This window comes from Eurosta solidaginis, chromosome 1, assembly GCF_040869045.1.
Source record: "Eurosta solidaginis isolate ZX-2024a chromosome 1, ASM4086904v1, whole genome shotgun sequence".
NCBI lineage: Eukaryota > Metazoa > Arthropoda > Insecta > Diptera > Tephritidae > Eurosta > Eurosta solidaginis.
In genome coordinates this window covers 188,189,091-188,206,952 of record NC_090319.1, presented here as the reverse complement: position 1 = coordinate 188,206,952, position 17,862 = coordinate 188,189,091, and the positions used below count along the sequence as shown (strand labels likewise).

At 33.0% G+C, this 17,862-nt stretch overlaps 1 protein-coding gene across 4 annotated transcripts in view; it reads left to right on the top strand.

The window, feature by feature from the left end:
* The window catches only part of LOC137236957 (protein anoxia up-regulated-like), a 1,647,042-nt gene that overhangs the window by 286,838 nt on the left and 1,342,342 nt on the right, over nt 1-17,862 (top strand). The window lies entirely within an intron of this gene.

The following is a 17,862-nucleotide window of genomic DNA, read 5'->3' as shown; positions in this document are numbered from 1 at the left end:
TAAACTTGTTTCTGTTGCTGATTGAGTTTTGGTAAATTTTTTTTGTAAATTATTCTTCAAATCGTTTAGATTATAGTACTGTTCATGCTGTACCTCTGGATTAAATGCGACATTAATAGGACGAATCGGCGGAATCGTACCTAGTTCCGACAATGATTTATTGACCATTATTTAGTATTTAGTATTTATTTATTAAGCCAATTAGAATACAAAATCTTACAGGCTAAGTAGAAATATCTGGTAACAGTAGGCAAATTATTAGTATAAATAAATGGCTTACTTATAAAAAGGGTTTATTGTATTTAAAAAGCGCTCTTTTGAGTAAGAAAAATCTATTTCCAAATAATTTAAAATTCTAATAAACTCAATCAAGGTTCTAGTAATTGGAGCATTGATTGCATAAAGAGCTTTGAAAATACGAATATTGAAGAATTTAGAGTTTCTAAGTGCTCTGTCAGGAGAGGAAAATCCTCTCAAGGAGCATTGGGCAGCCAGTCTCACCACGAAAAACGTCAAAAATAAACGACAGCGAGAAAATTAGTCTCCTGTTCTGCAGTGACTTTACATTAATCAATACGCATCTAGCTTCATAAGTCGGAATAGGTTCAGAGAAGCGTAAGTTGCGCAAAGCAAAATATACGAATACTTTCTGGATGCGCTCAATTCTTGTAATGTGGCACTGATAATACGGCGACCAAATGAAACAGGCATACTCAAGTTTAGAGCGCACAAACGCTGTATACAAAAGCTTTAGCATGTAAGGGTCAGAGAACTCCGAGCTATGACGCCTAAGAAATGCAAGCATGGCATACTATTTCGAGATGCAACGGTTGATATGGTTTGCGAAAGTAAATTTGGAGGCAAAAGTTACTCCCATATATTTTATTTCACTAACCCTTATAAGGGGCAAGTTAGATAAATGGTATGAGGTAGGTATGATTCAATCCATTTTAGAAACACTGAGAGGAGACCCATACAGGCCAGCTTGAAGCACATACGTATCTTCGACCATCACCAATGCTTGATTATGCATTTCTGCATTAATTTCTATATTCGGATTTGAAGAAGCTTGTCGTATACGATGCAAAATATCTTCAGCCATATGGTCTTTAAATTTTTCCCATAAATTCATGGGATTTGAAGGAAAACATGTCGATATTATGATTGAAAATAATGAGCGCATTTGATGCGGGTGAGACGAATGTACTGCATCAGTGAGTGTATATTCCCAATGCATGTCATCTTCCAGCAATTGCAATTTTTGACATGCTGCTCGATATGTAGCGCAAACCTCCCCATTGACTGTCCTTAACGACCTAAACGATCTCGTTTCGCGAACATTAATTAATAACAGGCGCAAGTAAAAGCATTCATCGCTATTTGGATGGACAGTATAAATTCGTCCTAATGAATCTGTCGAAAAAACACCAGGATGGTCCACAACTGGTGTCCTCTGTTGACGTCGTTGAAATTGCTTTGATGACTAATATATAATAAGTATAATATCGTGGCATTTCAACGTAAAGAAGAGTTCTCGCAAATGCGTTGTCTCGGCAGGTTCTGAAAAAACGTGTCAATGTTGAAGATGGTGGACGTTCAGAGATTTGGATTGCGTTATCTGTTGTGAAATATACCCGTTGTTCGTTTTGGAGGTGTACGGCTAAGTGAACGACAAGGACAAAACGTGAACGTGAAGGACAAAATTCGCCACATCACTTCATTGCTGCTAATATACCTTCCCAATTTATACTGCGTTATTTCATCGTTCGTATTTGCATCGGCAACATACACCACCGCCATATCACTTCCTTTTGTTACATATTTGCATATTTATTTTATGGATTTTACTGAATTGCCGTATTCTACATTTATGTGAGCATTAAATGTCTTAGACAGTAAGGCACCACCCATCGATTGTCAACTTCAACATTGCGACCATTAATTTTAACAATAGCCGATTTTCCATTATCCTCAGTAGATCGAAGACGATACAATAGATATCCATCATCTCCAGTAATAGTTTCCGCAATCAACGCTCTCGCTATAGCGTGATTCACCACAATCGCAAAATATACCCCACTACATGGCGTGCTATTCGCGTGATTCGCCAGAATCGAAAAATATACACCACTGAAAAGCGCCGATGGCCAATTTTTTGTTTGGCGAACGAAGAGGCACACCTCCGAGCAAAAAAATAGCTGTGGCAATTTTGATCAATATTCATCAATTAAATACCGCTTTTCTTATTTCCTATATTTTTCAGAAAAAACCTCTTTGAATTTTGTAACTGAAACTATGCAAAACAATTTCAAAAATGTTTTCGCAAGAATTCAAAAGTTCGATTAAATTTTACGAAAACTTCTGACTGTTTAGAATTTTTTGAAATTTTCCAATTTTTTCGGAAATGTTTTCATTTAAAAACTTCAAATAAATTTTTTCTTAGAATTTCGGAAGTATTTAGTTCAAAAGTTGATAAATATTGCCACTGCAATGGTTCTGTTCGCAGATGTATATGCCCTTAAATAATACACGCCTATTATAAAGTAGATACGTATTGTCCTATATGGAGTTTAAGTTGCAGGGGCCGTAACTGTAATAGTTTTATTTTAGTACGTTAATAACATTTGTTGTTTTGTATTATTATTAAAAGCAGCATAAGATTTTTTAAAGAATTTTAATGAGGAAATTAAAATCTCATGAGTAAATATTACTGGTTGAATTTTATAAAAAAAAAGACGTACAAAAAGGTATCAGATTCGGTTTTCAGCAGTTTTCAAAGAAAACAGAACAAAAAAGGGAAATTAGTATATTTCGTTGGATTGTAGTGTAAACCTGCTAAGCACCATAAAAAAATTTTACATTGCAAGTAAAAAACTACTATAATTTTTCATTAAAATCATACGAAGTAAACTTCATACCTATTTTGATAATGGCCACTACATTATCTTACTGTTTTTTCTGGGTGATACGGTATCTACTGCTTTTTGACAAAAATGGTACTTAGCAGGTTCACACTCTAAGCAGACGGGTTAATGACTATAGAATATTTGCTTGATGAGCCATTTTTAATTCAAAGTTTTTCGCAATAAATTACTCACACTCTCTGGTTATTTTAAATTTCAAAGTACCACTTTTAAACAATTACCTTAAACGTTGAATTGAAATTGTCTTTTATTATTTGCGTAGCACCAAATGAAGTCATTTGAAAGCAATTGTTATAAGCCTAGATATTTTTCAAGAAATGTTTCGAATCACTTCCAATTCCTGATACCAATGAATGCAGGGGTTCAGGTGGAGGAGTCGGTGCCGGCAATTTAATTTTTCCAGCTGCACAACATAATCCCTCCGTTTCACCTAAAAATTTCATTGCATTGCAATGTGAACAAACCACGCTCATTGACCCAATACTTATGGACCTTTGCGCAATATAATTAGCTGCAGGGTCGTAGTGAAACGCGGGACGGTGCAGATTTGATGAAACGTAAGTTTGTCTGCGTCGATTGTTTTCGTTACGAATGGAGCTATTATTAGCTGACACCACCCTATTTCTATTCCTTCTCTGTTGCGTCAAATTTCTTTGATATATATGGTAATTAGCACTTTGAATTTCCCGATAATTTGCCTGATTAGTGGCATTACGACTGCGCCGCCCGATTCGAACACGTCGTTCGTATTCAATTAAGTATGGGTGTACACTTTAACAGACACTTTAACACTAAAGACAAACACCAATAATCCTTATAATAGTTTTTCCTTTGAAATTGCACCAATTTATTAAAGTAGACACTTTCGAAACAACCAAATAACTTAAAATGCGAAAATAAAAACACATACTTATCGCAACGGCTTGCTAAGTTCATTTAAATTATTGGTATACTAAAAATTTCATTTCAAGAATGAATAACGGTATCAAACATGGCTACTTTGTTCTTTTGAGTTTTTGGAAAAATCATACAGCACAGTGGGACGAATGACAATCAAGGTGAGCAAAAGTAATCTTTTGCATCTAAGTTGTCATATATTTACAACGTAATTTTTGGAGGAATTTTAACTCATTTGAAAATATGATTGAAGTATAAAAAATTATAAGGAAGTGCGAACTCACAGAACACTAAAGAGCTAAATACACTAAGCTTTATGTTAACTTGCATTATTTCATTATTACATATATTAAAATTGGTCATCAACATTTAATAAGAACTAATATAAGTAAACGTACTATTAATAGTAATTTATTCGTTTAAATTTTGTAAATCTTCCATTTCTTCGATTGGTGGGGTAACACTGTTATGATCTTTTCGCACTAGTATTTTTACAGCTTTCATTCAGAAATATTTATAGTTTTTTACTTTTGCTTCTTGTTTTACTCTTTTGAAAAGCCAGCCAATTTCTTTCTCCGTACGTTGATGTATATTGATGTCTCTCCCACGCATATTTGCGTATGATTGGAGTATAAAAAATTATAAGGAAGTGCGAACTCACAGAACAGTAAAGAGCTAAATAGTATCAAAAATATTTTATTATCCACTCTTACAGAAAACCAATGGCGTTTTTTGATTTGACCGAATAGTGCGAAACACTAATACATCAAATCACCGGTAGGAAATTCACCACAGGGAAAATGTAACTTGAAATTCGCTAAATTTAACACTAGAACTCTTTTATTTTAATGCAGTATTCACAACTTAACTATTTTATCACTTGCACATTAACATTTTTGTGAAAGTTTAGCCAAAACACTGCTTCTCATCAGGAATAATTAATTGTGGCACATGGTTTCACTTAATATATGACGCAAATGTGAAATATTTTATACAATTAAATTGGTAAATTACAATTTTGATAAAATAATGTATGCTGCAAGATAGCTATTTTTTGAAGCCGCATAAATGTATAACATGCCGAAAGTATATGTAAGGTGAGAGCAGATCGGCATACATACAGACAAACATATACTTTCCATGTATTTAGTGTTTGCAATTATCTGGCTATTAGTTATTATTTTTATAAATGAACATTTTCTAATTCCGATTTTGAAGAAGTTATATATATGATCTGCCATGAAAAAGCTTCTCACCAATAATTCATCTGCCTATTACTGTGAAAATTCGTTCTTTCACGTGTACAATGGGACTCGAATTGCAAAAAACCCGTAACCTAGACCTTTAAATAGAAGCTGAAAATAACCATACAGATAGAAAAACACACGATGGTATTGAACTGACCCTATAAATTTGAGTTTTGTCCTCGAAGAATTTGATTTTATTAACTATAAGGCAAAGTACTTGTAGCAACCACGGCTAATACTACAAAATGTACGCTAAGATAGATAGCAACCCCATTGTTTCGGCTATTCATTTAGAATTTATTTATGTTTTTTTTAAGAAATTCTGCCGTTGCCAATCATTAAAAAAAAAATTCAGACATCTGGCAACACAAATTTTTTTTTTAACCGAGTTCACGTAGAGCATAAGAAAACAGCAGTATAACGAAATTTATGCGTAGAGCCGTTCGAAAGTGATTCGCTTACAAACATGTCAAAACTCATTTTTATTTATATAGAAGATAAAGCAAAGTACTTGTAGCGACCACGTCTAATACTACAAAATGTACGCTAAGATAGATAGCAACCCCATTGTTTCCGCTATTCATTTAGAATTTATTTATGTTTTTTTTTAAGAAATTCAGCCGTTGCCAATCATTAAAAAAAAAATTCAGACATCTGGCAACACAAATTTTTTTTTTTAACCGAGTTCACGTAGAGCATAAGAAAACAGCAGCAGAACGAAATTTATGCGTAGAGCCGTTCGAAAATGATTCGCTTACAAACATGTCAAAACTCATCTTTATTTATATAGATTTATGATCTGCACTTTTACATAATTATTTCGAATTAGTTTCACAATTTTTCAAACTTTAATTAAGTGTTTTTGCAGAAAACTGCAAACGGTCAAAAATTAGCGCACAAAAGTTTACTAGGCAACTCTGTCTAGTGAGAGAGCGATCAGCTGATACGTTCTTACGGAAAAAATCTAAATTGTTTCGATTTCTACGTTCCGTGCTACGTATGTACGTTCGTTGGACGTCGGTGAGTTTTCGTTTACATTGCACACTCATAAGATAGGTCGTGTCGCTTACACGTCTTTTGTACGTACGTTCGTGGGTAACTGCAGCTTTAGGTTTGCTTGATGTTAATTGTTTATGAAGTGTATGTGAAGAAGAGAAAATAGCGGATGGAGTAAAGTTAAAATTCTGAGAAAGAGAGACAGAGTGTTTTTTGTGAGTAGAGGTGGGTAAGTTAGTTGGTTTGAAGTTTAAAGTTGATTGTTTATTAGGTTCAGAATAATGTTTTAATAAGTTGTTGTTTTCAGGCTTTGTTTTATTTTTGTTATTATTTACTGTATTTTCTAGAGCGGAAGGAGGTCTCTTAAGTACATTGGAAAAGGATGTGGGATTGTTGGAAGTTGCTGTTTTGTCGTTGTATTTTTTCACTGCTTCGCGCATATTGCACTTTTCTAAAGTTTTCGTTTTTAGAATTTCTTTAGCTTGTTTAAATTTAGATATTAGCATTTTTGGCAAGTAATAATAAGCTTCCATCACGAAGTTCCGAGATTGTGTTCACTTCTTTGCTTATAGCTTCAATAACTTTATGGACGGCGAAGCAAGGGAGGTTAGTAAGAGGCTTTTTTTCGTCCTTAGCATATAATACGACATATTTTGGATCGTCTTTTAGCAGTGTAGGTAAATAAGTTTGTCGTAATAAAGGTTCAGATTTTTTTCGTTTAGGTTTTGAGCTGGAGGACAGCAGGGCAAACCTGTTATCCCCGAGAGTAGGAGCCCCAGGGGGCATTATGACAGCTTAGTATTAATTACACACTTTAGGTCTGAATAACTTAGGCGAGAAGAAAAACAACGAGAGCACGTGTTATTCACTTTTATAAGAAAATATGATGGTACAATAGTCACGCTATACAGACAACCGTTCGCTTTGAGTGTTAGCCGAAGACTACGTAAATAATTTATTTTATTTCTTATTTTAATTTTGTATATTTGGAACTCGTTTTCGAAAAATAGATTATTAGTACATTTTTTTTTAATTTGTAAATTTTATTTCTGTTGTTGTTGTTGTTGTTGTAGCGATTAGGTTACTCCCCGAAGGCTTTGGGGAGTGTTATCGATGTGATGGTCCTTTGTCGGATACAGATCCGATACGCTCCGGTAACAGCACCATTAAGGTGCTGGCCCGACCATCTCGGGAACGATTTATATGGCCACATTAAACCTTCAGGCCATCCCTCCCTCCCCACCCCCAAGTTCCCTGAGAAATTTTATTTCTCTTTTTTATTAGTGAAATTAAATCCTTGTTCATTGTATTTTATTAACCACTCTTACAGAAAACCAATGGCGTTTTTTGATTTGACCGAATAGTGCGAAACATTAATACATCAAATCACCGGTAGGAAATTCACCACAGGGAAAATGTCACTTGAAATTCGCTAAATTTAACACTAGAACTCTTTTATTTTAATGCAGTATTCACAACTTAACTATTTTATCACTTGCACATTAACATTTTTGTGAAAGTTTAGCCAAAACACTGCTTCTCATCAGGAATAATTAATTGTGGCACATGGTTACACTTAATATATGACGCAAATGTGAAATATTTTATACAATTAAATTGGTAAATTACAATTTTGATAAAATAATGTATGCTGCAAGATAGCTATTTTTTGAAGCCGCATAAATGTATAACATGCCGAAAGTATATGGTATATGTAAGGTGACAGCAGATCGACATACATACAGACAAACATATACTTTCCATGTATTTAGTGTTTGCAATTATCTGGCTATTAGTTATTATTTTTATAAATGAACATTTTCTAATTCCGATTTTGAAGAAGTTATATATATGATCTGCCATGAAAAAGCTTCTCACCTATAATTCATCTGCCTATTACTGTGAAAATTCGTTCTTTCACGTGTACAATGGGACTCGAATTGCAAAAAACCCGTAACCTAGACCTTTAAATAGAAGCTGAAAATAAACATACAGATAGAAAAACACACGATGGTATTGAACTGACCCTATAAATTTGAGTTTTGTCCTCGAAGAATTTGATTTTATTAACTATAACGCAAAGTACTTGTAGCAACCACGGCTAATACTACAAAATGTACGCTAAGATAGATAACAACCCCATTGTTTCGGATATTCATTTAGAATTCATTTATGTTTTTTTTTAAGAAATTCAGCCGTTGCCAATCATTAAAAAAAAAATTCAGACATCTGGCAACACAAGTTTTTTTTTTAACCGAGTTCACGTAGAGCATAAGAAAACAGCAGTATAACGAAATTTATGCGTAGAGCCGTTCGAAAGTGATTCGCTTACAAACATGTCAAAACTCATTTTTATTTATATAGAAGATAAAGAAAAGCACTTGTAGCACCCACGTCTAATACTACAAAATGTACGCTAAGATAGATAACAACCCCATTGTTTCGGCTATTCATTTAGAATTTATTTATGTTTTTTTTTTTGAAGAAATTCAGCCGTTGCCAATCATTAAAAAAAAAATCAGACATCTGGCAACACCAATTTGTTTTTTTTTTCTAGAACCGAGCTCAGGTACAGCATAAGAAAACAGCAGCAGAACGAAGGTTATACGTAGAGCCGTTCGAAAATGATTCGCTTACAAACATGTCAAAACTCATTTTTATTTATATAGATTTATGATCTGCACTTTTACATAATTATTTCGAATTATTTTCACAATTTTTCAAACTTTAGTTACGTTTTTTTGCAGAAAACTGCAAACGGTCAAAAATTAGCGGACAAAAGTTTACTAGGCAACTCTGTCTAGTGAGAGAGCGATCAGCTGATACGTTCTTACGGAAAAAATCTAAATTGTTTCCATTTCTACGTTCCGTGCTACGTACGTACGTCCGTTGAACGTCGGTGAGTTTTCGTTTACATTGCACACTCATAAGATAGGTCGTGCCAGCTGACACGTCTTTTGTACGTACGTTCGTGGGTAACTGTAGCTTTAGGTTTGCTTGATGTTAATTGTTTATGAAGTGTTTGTGAAGAAGAGAAAATAGCGGATGGAGTAAAGTTAAAATTCTGAGAAAGAGAGACAGAGTGTTTTTTGTGAGTAAAGGTGGGTAAGTTAGTTGGTTTGAAAATTAAAGTTGATTGTTTATGAGGTGCAGAATAATGTTTTAATAAGTTTTTGTTTTCAGGCTTTGTTTTATTTTTGTTATTATTTACTATATTTTCTAGAGCGGAAGGGGGTCTCTTAAGTACATTGGAAAAGGATGTGGGATTGTTGGAAGTTGCTGTTTTGTCGTTGTATTTTTTCACTGCTTCGCGCATATTGCACTTTTCTAAAGTTTTTGTTTTTAGAATTTCTTTAGCTTGTTTAAATTTAGATATTAGCATTTTTGGCAGTAATAATAAGCTTCCATCACGAAGTTCCGAGATTGTGTTCACTTCTTTGCTTAAAGCTTCAATACCTTTATGGACGGCGAAGCAAGGGAGCATATAATACGACATATTTTGGATCCGTCTTTTAGCAGTGTAGGTAAATAAGTTTGTCGTAATGAAGGTTCAGATTTTTTTCGTTTAGGTTTTGAGCTGGAGGACAGCAGGGCAAACCTGTTATCCCCGAGAGTAGGAGCCCCAGGGGGCATTATGACAGCTTAGTATTAATTACACACTGTAGGTCTGAATAACTTAAGCGAGAAGAAAAACAACGAGAGCACGTGTTATTCACTTTTATAAGAAAATATGATGGTACAATAGTTACGCCATACAGACAACCGTTCGCTTTGAGTGTTAGCCGAAGACTACGTGAATAATTTATTTTATTTCTTATTTTAATTTTGTATATTTGGAACTCGTTTTCGAAAAATAGATTATTAGTCCATTTTTGTTTTTAATTTGTAAATTTTATTTCTCTTTTTTATTAGTCAAATTAAATCCTTGTTCATCCACGATTTTTTATAATTGTTTGATTTTTGAATGGTTCTTGTGTGTGGTTGTCTTTTCGCAAAAACAGTTATAAAAATTTGAAAAAGTTGCGTTGTTTATGGAAGAGGTTATCAAATCAGTTTCTTCAGATTTATTGCAGACAAACATTTCAATGACGGGTTTATTCAGCATAGTATATTTATTCTTACTTTTACACACAATTACAGAAATTAGTCTGTGAACTGAAATAGGGTTTTCATCTAAAGACATTACAAAGTTTTTATCTATTTTATACGAAAGTATATGGTCAATAATTGTTCCACCGGATTCGCCTTTTCTAGTATACATATCAATCGTCAAACTATTAAAACAAAAATATTCGTTAGCACTTATAAACAGATTGAATATAATTTATGTCATCATTGCTCATGTTTAAAATATTAATGTTTAAGTCTCCTAATATTATTAAGTTTTTTATTCCAAAGATTTCATTTTCCAGGTAATTTACAAAAGCCTAACATCAGAAGAGCAAAGTCGGTAGATGCACGCGATATTAATGTCTAGTTTTATTAGTTTGACTACTAGAAAGTTACTTGCTTCAAATTCAGTTGTTGCTACTAAAGTTGAAGCACTACTTTTATGCATCCGCTAGTTCTATTTAAGATACGGTTCGAAAAATAGGAATTATATTCTTTTAAATTATAATAAGGATTCTCGTTGTCATATATCCATATTTCACTGACAGCTATAACATGAATTGCTTTATTTTTACTATTCTCCTTAATAAGGATTTATAGGTTATTTAACTGATTTCTAAGACTTTGAATGTTAAGGTAGATTATATTGATGTGTTCATCGCTATTAGAAAATAAAAGTTTATTTACACTAAGCTTTATGTTAACTTGCATTATTTCATTATTACATATATTAAAATTGGTCATAAACATTTAATAAAAACTAATATAAACAAAAGTACTATTAATAGTAATTTATTCGTTTAAATTTTTTAACTCTTCCATTTCTTCGATTGGTGGGGTAACACTGTTATGATCCTTTCACACTAGTATTTTTACATCTTTCATTCAGAAACATTTATAGTTTTTTACTTTTGCTTCTTGTTTTACTCTTTTGAAAAGTCTGCCAATTTCTTTCTCCGTACGTTGATGTATATTGATGTCTTTCCCACGCATATTTGCGTGTGATTGGAGTAGAAAAAATTATAAGGAAGTGCGAACTCACAGAACAGTAAAGAGCTAAATAGTATCAAAAATATTTTATTAACCACTCTTACAGAAAACCAATGGCTTTTTTTGATTTGACCGAATAGTGCGAAACACTAATACATCAAATCACCGGTAGGAAATTCACCACAGGGAAAATGTAACTTGAAATTCGCTAAATTTAACACTAGAAATCCTTTATTTTAATGCAGTATTCACAACTTAACTATTTTATCACTTGCACATTAACATTTTTGTGAAAGTTTAGCCAAAACACTGCTTCTCATCAGGAATAATTAATTGTGACACATGGTTTCACTTAATATATGACGCAAATGTGAAATATTTTATACAATTAAATTGGTAAATTACAATTTTGATAAAATAATGTATGCTGCAAGATAGCTATTTTTTGAAGCCGCATAAATGTATAACATGCCGAAAGTAAATGGTATATGTAAGGTGACAGCAGATCGACACACATACAGACAAACATATACTTTCCATGTATTTAGTGTTTGCAATTATCTGGCTATTAGTTATTATTTTTATAAATGAACATTTTCTAATTCCGATTTTGAAGAAGTTATATATATGATCTGCCATGAAAAACTTCTCACCAATAATTCATCTGCCTATTACTGCGAAAATTCGTTCTTTCACGTGTACAATGGGACTTGAATTGCAAAAAACCCGTAACCTAGACCTAAGAGAAGCTGAAAATAACCATACAGATAGAAAACCACACGATGGTATTGAACTGACCCTATAAATTTGAGTTTTGTCCTCGAAGAATTTGATTTTATTAACTATAAGGCAAAGTACTTGTAGCAACCACGGCTAATACTACAAAATGTACGCTAAGATAGATAGTAACCCCATTGTTTCGGCTATTCATTTAGAATTTATTTATGTTTTTTTTAAGAAATTCAGCCGTTGCCAATCATTAAAAAAAAAATTCAGACATCTGGCAACACAAATTTTTTTTTTTAACCGAGTTCACGTAGAGTATAAGAAAACAGCAGTATAACGAAATTTATGCGTAGAGCCGTTCGAAAGTGATTCGCTTACAAACATGTCAAAACTAATTTTTATTTATATAGAAGATAAAGCAAAGTACTTGTAGCACCCACGTCTAATACTACAAAATGTACGCTAAGATAGATAGCAGCCCCATTGTTTCGGCTATTCATTTAGAATTTATTTATTTATTTTTTTTTTTTTTTGAAGAAATTCAGCCGTTGCCAATCATTAAAAAAAAAATCAGACATCTGGCAACACCAATTTGTTTTTTTTTTTTCTAGAACCGAGCTCAAGTACAGCATAAGAAAACAGCAGTAGAAAGAAGTTTATGCATAGAGCCGTTCGAAAATGATTCGCTTACAAACATGTCAAAACTCATTTTTATTTATATAGATTTATGATCTGCACTTTAACATAATTATTTCGAATTATTTTCACAATTTTTCGAACTTTAATTAGGTTTTTTTGCAGAAAACTGCAAACGGTCAAAAATTAGCGCACAAAAGTTTACTAGGCAACTCTGTCTAGTGAGAGAGCGATCAGCTGATACGTTCTTACGGAACAAATATAAATTATTTCGATTTCTACGTTCCGTGCTACGTACGTACGTCCGTTGAACGTCGGTGAGTTTTCGTTTACATTGCACACTCATAAGATAGGTCGTGTCAGCTGACACGTCTTTTGTACGTACGTTCGTGGGTAACTGCAGCTTTAGGTTTGCTTGATGTTAATTGTTTATGAAGTGTTTGTGAAGAAGAGAAAATAGCGGATGGAGTAAAGTTAAAATTCTGAGAAAGTGTGTGAAAAGTGTTTTTTGTGAGTAGAGGTGGGTAAGTTAGTTGGTTTGAAGTTTAAAGTTGATTGTTTATTAGGTTCAGAATAATGTTTTAATAAGTTCTTGTTTTCAGGCTTTGTTTTATTTTTGTTATTATTTACTGTATTTTCTAGAGCGGAAGGGGGTCTCTTAAGTACATTGGAAAAGGATGTGGGATTGTTGGAAGTTGCTGTTTTGTCGTTGTATTTTTTCACTGCTTCGCGCATATTGCACTTTTCTAAAGTTTTCGTTTTTTGAATTTCTTTATCTTGTTTAAATTTAGATATTAGCATTTGTGGCAAGTAATAATAAGCTTCCATCACGAAGTTCCGAGATTGTGTTCACTTCTTTGCTTATAGCTTCAATAACTTTATGGACGGCGAAGCAAGGGAGGTTAGTAAGAGGCTTTTTTTCGTCCTTAGCATATAATACGACATATTTTGGATCGTCTTTTAGCAGTGTAGGTAAATAAGTTTGTCGTAATAAAGGTTCAGATTTTTTTCGTTTAGGTTTTGAGCTGGAGGACAGCAGGGCAAACCTGTTATCCCCGAGAGAAGGAGCCCCAGGGGGCATTATGACAGCGTAGTATTAATTGCACACTGTATGTCTGAATAACTTAGGCGAGAAGAAAAACAACGAGAGCACGTGTTATTCACTTTTATTAGAAAATATGATGGTACAATAGTCACGCTATACAGTGTTTGAGTGTTAGCCGAAGACTACGTAAATAATTTATTTTATTTCTTCTTTTAATTTTGTATATTTGGAACTCGTAAATTTTATTTCCCTTTTTTATTAGTGAAATTAAATCCTTTTTGCGTTGCGTTGTTTATGGAAGAGGTTATCAAATCAGTTTCTTCAGATTTATTGCAGACAAAGATTTCAATGACGGGTTTATTCAGCATAGTATATTTATCCTTACTTTTACACACAATTAGAGAAATTAGTCTGTGATATGAAATAGGGTTTTCATCTAAAGACATTACAAATTTTTTATCTATTTTATACGAAAGTATATGGTCAATAATTGTTCCACCGGATTCGCCTTTTCTAGTATACATATCACTCGTCAAACTATTCAAACAAAAATATCCGTTAGTACTTATAAACAGATTGAATATAATTTATCTCATCATTGCTCATGTTTAAAATATTAATGTTTAAGTCTCTTAATATGATCAAGTTTTTTATTCCTAAGATTTCATTTTCCAGGTAATTTACAAAAACCCTAACATCAGAAGAGCAAAGTCTGTAGATGCACGCGATATTAATGTCTAGTTTTATTAGTTTTACTACTAGAAAGTTACTTGCTTCAAATTCAGTTGTTGCTACTACAGTTGAAGCACTACTTTTATGCACATATGTATGTAAATTAAGCATCTGCTAGTTCTATTTAAGATACGGTTCGAAAAATAGGAATTGTATTCTTTTAAATTATAATAAGGATTCTCGTTGTCATATATCCATATTTCACTGACAGCTATATCATGAATTGCTTTATTTTTACTATTCTCCTTAATAAGGATTTATAGGTTATTTAACTGATTTCTAAGACTTTGAATGTTAAGGTAGATTATATTGATGTGTTCATCGCTATTAGAAAATAAAAGTTTATTTACACTAAGCTTTATGTTAACTTGCATTATTCCATTATTACATATATTAAAATTGGTCATCAACATTTAATAAGAAATAATATAAACAAACGTACTATTAATAGTAATTTATTCGTTTAAATTTTTTAAATCTTCCATTTATTCGATTGGTGGGGTAACACTGTTATGATCCTTTCGCACTAGTATTTTTACATCTTTCATTCAGAAATATTTATAGTTTTTTACTTTTGCTTCTTGTTTTACTCTTTTGAAAAGCCTGCCAATTTCTTTCTCCGTACGTTGATGTATATTGATGTCTTTCCCACGCATATTTGCGTTTGGAATTATTTTATTAATTCCAGTGAGTTATTTTCTCTTTCGAAACTCAGAACATTTGATATTAAATTCTTCATTATTCATTTGAACAATAAATGGATACGTCTTGAATTTTTTGTTTTCTATTTGATATATGTCTATTATATTATCTTTTGCTATATTTGCATTTACTTGTTCGGCTATTTTGATTACGGCGTCTTTCCAATTAATATTTTCTATTTTCGCCGTATTTGTTATTATAATGTTTTTTATATTTTGTTTTTGTTTCAATGCTAACATGTCTCTTTCAATTTTCTTCATCTTCGTTTTAACATTTTCGTTGCATATCTTGAGCTATCTCAACTCTTTTTTTATTGATTTATTCTCTTCAACTAATCTGTCAATCTTCTTTCTTAGATTGTCAAAAGGAGCACTGATATTTTGTTGTGATTCTTTTATTTTTCTCATTGCTTTATTTGGCACTATGAATTGTACATTTAGATTCTCGATTTTTAGCGCCAAATTGCCATTCGCTGTATTTTCTTCTTCACTGCTTTCGTCACTTGATAGTTTAACGTTTTGTTGTTGGTTTTTTCTATTGAATCTTGTTTTTGCTGCAATGACTTTTTTAATATGTTTTTAAAATTTAATCTCCACTGTTCTTTGTGATATATTTTTACTTTATTCTGTTCACCGTCTGTTTAAATATACCTTCGTCGATTTTTTGTGTTAAATATTCTTTTTTATTAGATTTTTTCTTTTGATTAGCAGCGAAAATGTCTACTCACACACCCTTTATTGTCGGTGTGGTAGGCGGAGTATAATACTCACTGATATTGACCAAAAACAAATTGTTTTTTAAAGTTAATTTAAACGCTCAAACAATCTTTGCTATTCTAGATATCAAACACATATAAAATTTTTTTCAACAATTACAATTTTTCAAAATATTATTTTATTTCATGCTCCAATATTTTCAAGCTTCAGCACTAATGGTGGTTTAGCAGCATCGGAAACATCTGCTTTCCCAGAAGCAGCTGCTTCGCGTCCTTCAGCAAAACCATCTCCTTCGGTATCATCGCTCGGAAATTTCCTCAAATGACTAATGTTCCTTCTAAGCGTTTTATTCTGCCCATGCACTAAAACATCACTGCCTTTCCTCTCGATTACCTCATATTCCTCAGGATTGAAATTGAAAGTTAGCTTGTTGCCCTGAGCCGTGTTTTTCACGAGCACCTTATCGCCAACTACAATATCACTTACTTTCGCACCACGACATTGATCCCCATATATCCTCCCCTTTTCTTTATTGAGATCCAAATCCCTTACTTCTCCATCCAAATAATCAAACACGTTCGCACATCCGGCCAAAGTATTATCCATCGCACGTTGAAATATTTCTGGAGCTGAATTTACCCCGAAAAAAATCGCTTATACCGAAACAATCCCCTAATCTGAGAACATTTAACTTGTTATCCGTTTCTCTTCCACGCAGAGACTGCTTTCCATTCACAACTACATAAAAAGTTGCAATCAAATTTGAAAATGAATCAGTGCCGATAACATCTTCGAAGACTCTTTTTATCTTCAAGAACTCCCTGCCGGCATACGCTCGAAATTGCTTATCTGATTCTGAAGGAACATTCCAAACAACAGCGTTACATTTTCGTAAATACTCCTAGTCAAATTCACGCAAAAGATTAAATTTGCATCCCGAATCAATTAGCATAACAATTTGACAACCCCCAACATACGCAGATAACATTTCATTCCCATCTTCATAAGTATTGTCCGCAATCTTAAAACAGTCAAACGCATTATGACTTCTATCCCTTTCTCTCATATACTTACATCAATTCTATAAGCTAAAATAATGATAAATTGAGGATTAAAATTTTTTTTTGTTATAAATAAACACTTAGTCCGATTGAATAAAGGAAAGTCAAAATTATTGAAATCTGTCAAATCGTTTTTTCAATTGAGGATTTATAAAAAAAAAACTTTGCCGTAAATGATCCCTGAATCAGATCGAAAATAACAGTGAAAAATTTATTAAAATCGGTATAGCCGTTTCTCAGCTTTGAACGTACTAACGCACACAAATTAATTTTTATATATAGACGTATATATATGGTGTGTGCATATGCGAATTAAATACGACCCAGATTCAATTTTGGCCCAAGAATATTTAGAAGAATTTGCCTCAGACACGCTTTCTAGGAATCACTGGTTTTAATAAATGAGATAATTATTTTATTACTACTAGTTTTTGTATAAAGTGGCTATAGAAGACTATTTATGACCTTTGCTTTTGCAACGGTACATTCGCCTCGAAGTGGCCAATCTTTTTTATTGTATTGGTCTCCCGTATAACGCGTATCCCACAAACAAATAAAGCACATATTCCTTAGCCATACAGACGGCGGCAGTCCTATGATAGTAGCTACTACTTTCAAGTCTTCACGTACTCTTCACTGTAATTGCTCATATTACATACAATTGAGGACTATAAAGCTATTGTGTATTAAGCCTGTCTGTATTGTAGCTAATGGGACTGGTGGAATAATCGTGACTTCATGTGACCGCATAGCTCCAAAGAGAATACTTTATAGTCAATTTCTTCAAACGTGGACTCTGCTCGCATTTAAGGTAAAACCACAGCACTTGCGATTCTCCCAATATGGGGCCGATCCCAAGGACAGGAGATCAGACCTGTATAAAAGTATACAATGATACAACATGTACATATCACAACTGACTTTTTCTGCTCCCCGCGGTAGTGTTTTACAGACCCTTGATAGGGTCGCGCAGGTTACATACAGCGTCCACATTGCTCCTTTTCGTGCAATACACCACTCTGGATTTGATAGCCATGGTATTTCCCGACCGGCATACCTACCGCGGGTGTATTCTTGAGG